This window comes from Salmo trutta, unplaced genomic scaffold (assembly GCF_901001165.1).
Source record: "Salmo trutta unplaced genomic scaffold, fSalTru1.1, whole genome shotgun sequence".
Taxonomy (NCBI): domain Eukaryota; kingdom Metazoa; phylum Chordata; class Actinopteri; order Salmoniformes; family Salmonidae; genus Salmo; species Salmo trutta.
In genome coordinates this window covers 15,715,861-15,719,374 of record NW_021822911.1, presented here as the reverse complement: position 1 = coordinate 15,719,374, position 3,514 = coordinate 15,715,861, and positions in this window count along the sequence as shown.

Sequence of the window (3,514 nt, the reverse complement as noted above, 5' to 3'; positions counted from 1 at the left end):
ACACACAAGAGAGAAGCCTTACACCTGTGATCAATGTGGGAAGAGTTTTACTCAGGCAAGCAACCTGGTATCACACCAGAGAACACACACAGGAGAGCAGCCATATAGCTGTGAGCAATGTGGCAAGAGTTTTACTCAGTCAAGCAACCTGGTATCACACCAGAGAATACACACAGGAGAGCAGCCATATAGCTGTGAGCAATGTGGGAAAAACTTTTCTCGGGGAGAACGCCTCAAAGAGCACCAGAGAACACACACAGGAGAGAAACCTTATAGCTGTGATCAGTGTGGGAAGAGTTTTACTCAGTCACGCAACCTGGTATCACACCAGAGAACACACACAGGAGAGCAGCCATATAGCTGTGAGCAATGTGGCAAGAGTTTTACTCAGTCAAGCAACCTGGTATCACACCAGAGAACACACACAGGAGAGCAGCCATATAGCTGTGAGCAATGTGGGAAAAGGTTTTCTCGGATAGAACACCTTAAAGGACACCAGAGAACACACACAGGAGAGAAACCTTATAGCTGTGATCAGTGTGGGAAGAGTTTTACTCAGTCAAACAGCCTGAATAGACACCAGAGAACACACACATGATAGAAACCTTATAGCTGTAATCAGTGTGGGAAGAGTTTTACTCAGTCAAACAGCCTGGTATCACCAGAGAGCACACACAGGAGAGACACCTTACCACTGCTCTGACTTTGAAGAGATTTGTTTCCCTAAGAAACCTGACACAACACCAGAGAACACACACAGGAGACAAATCTTACCACTGCTCTGACTTTGAAGAGCTTTGCTTCCCTAAGAAACCTGACACAACACCAGAGAACACACAGGAGAGAAGCCTTATAGCTGTGATCAATGTGACAAGAGATACTCTCATTCATGTGGTCTGATTAAACATCAGAAAATACATGTAAGGAGATTCACAGAGTGTAGAATGATCTCCAACACCAGACCTGGGTAGTAGAACACAGAGTGTGGAATGATCTCCAACACCAGACCTGGGTAGTAGAACACAGAGTGTGGAATGATCTCCAACACCAGACCTGGGTAGTAGAACACAGAGTGTGGAATGATCTCCAACACCAGACCTGGGTAGGAGAACACAGAGTGTGGAATGTAGTGAACATTTTTTTATTCGCACTAATCAATCAACACATTCAGGTCTTTGTAAATGTAAGTATTTAGTTAATATTGCCTGCTAACATGAATTTATTTTAACCCTCTCATGCGTGAGTTCCAAATATCTCTAACGGTCGCCTCAGCGTGAGATTTTTTTATGCACGTGATGTCCGAACGTTCTCTCCATTCCAGAATGTGATTGTTACATAAACAACAACACTGAACGGCTCAGAGTGGGAGTGAGAGGGGACGTGATTGATTGCCTGCACCGCCATTTGTATCAATAAATCACTGTCAGAAAATGTTTTGTGTGGTAATTATTTGTGTATTTACTGTTTTATTCACGTTTTCAATTCTAGGTGACAAATCATGCATTCCGATTCCTGCATAGATTGTAATGGGCACATATTATGTGTGTAAAATACTTTTTTGAAGGTTGTACTGATTATGATGAGCTAAGCTGTTTCCAGCAGTGCAGCAATGTTTGTTGACATACAATGCATTCTGGGTTTCACGTAATCGTCTGTTTGACCAAAAAATGTTATAACAAAATTAGGTGAGTAAGAGTTCACTCATTTTTTGAGGACTTCTGGAAATGAATGGTGGGATGTGAACGACGGTAGATGACACACCCCTTCAACATGCATACTATAAACAGACCAAACTCATCTTGTCTTCGGTTTCTGTGAGGAAAAAATTTATGGCTGCTCGCTGAAACTAATCGTCGGATTACTGTCGATTTCTAGAAAGTGTTTTACCTAATTATTTTGATCAATGGTGAGCTCACCCGTGATGTGATTAATTATACATAGTAATTGCTATTAGCTAATTCATATTGTAGTTTATGTCAGCCCAGAGTTAGATAAATATGACCGCTTGTGTTGGGTCAATCTTTCCTCAGTTAGCGCTAGGACAAATGTAGCCTACATTTTTCCGGTTAGGATGATCGTGTTGTGCTATAGATACTTCTGTGAATATCTAAACATTGCATCCAAAAATAAACTGCTCACATTCTGGACATAACTTTGTAAGGACTGTGTTTGTGTAAATAGTTTCTGAAAAAAAGTGTGGCCAGCTCAAATGTTGATTGTTGCGTCATTCGAAACTGGCCGTTCTAAATGACTGTTCTAATCACACGGGGTGTGATCGTACGCTTCAGGGACCACTGTAGAATGATCACACCCCGTGTGATGGTACGTGTGAAAGAGTTAACTAGGGAAAATGTGTCACCTCTGCAACAGTCAGGGTATATGCAGCAGTTTGGGCCGCCTGGCTCGTTGCGAACTGTGTGAATACTATTTCTTCCTAACAAAGACAGCCAACTTCGCCAAACGGGGGATGATTTAACAAAAGCCATTTGCGAAAAAGCACAATCTTTGCACGACTGTACCTAACCATAAACATCAATGACTTTCTTAAAATCAATACACAGAAGTATATATTTTTAAACCTGCATATTTAGTTAAAAGAAATCCAGGTTAGCAGGCAATATTAACCAGGTGAAATTGTGTCACTTCTCTTCCGTTCATTGCACGCAGAGTCAGGGTATATGCAACAGTTTGGGCCGCCTGGCTCGTTGCAAACTAATTTGCCAGAATTTTACGTAATTATGACATAACATTGAAGGTTGTGCAATGTAACAGCAATATTTAGACTTAGGGATGCCACCGTTAGATAAAATACGGAACAGTTCTGTATTTCACTGAAAGAAAAAAAACGTTTTTTTTTTCAAGATGATAGTTTCTGGATTTGACCATATTAATGACCAAAGGCTCGTATTTCTATGTGTTATTATATTATAATTAAGTCTATGATTTGATAGAGCAGTCTGACTGAGCGATGGTAGGCAGCAGCAGGCTCGTAAGCATTAATTCAAACAGCACTTTCGTGCGTTTTGCCAGCAGCTTTCGCAATGCATTGCGCTGGTTTTGACTTCAAGCCTGTCAACTCCCAAGACGAGGCTGGTGTAACCCATGTGAAATGGCTAGCTAGTTAGCCGGGTGCGCGCTAATAGCGTTTCAAACGTCACTCGCTCTGAGACTTGGGAGTAGTTGTTCCCCTTGCTCTGCATGGGTAACGCTGCTTCGAGGGTGGCTGTTGTCGATGTGTTGCTGGTTCGAGTCCAGGTAGGAGCGAGGAGAGGGACGGAAGCTATACTGTTACACTGGCAATACTAAAGTGCCTAAAAGAACATCCAATAGTCAAAGGTATATGAAATACAAATTGTATATAGAGAAATAGTCCTATAATTCCTATAATAACTACAACCTAAAACTTCTTACCTGGGAATATTGAAGACTCATGTTAAAAGGAACCACCAGCTTTCATATGTTTTCATGTTCTGAGCAAGGAACTTAAACGTTAGCTTTCTTACATGGCACATAT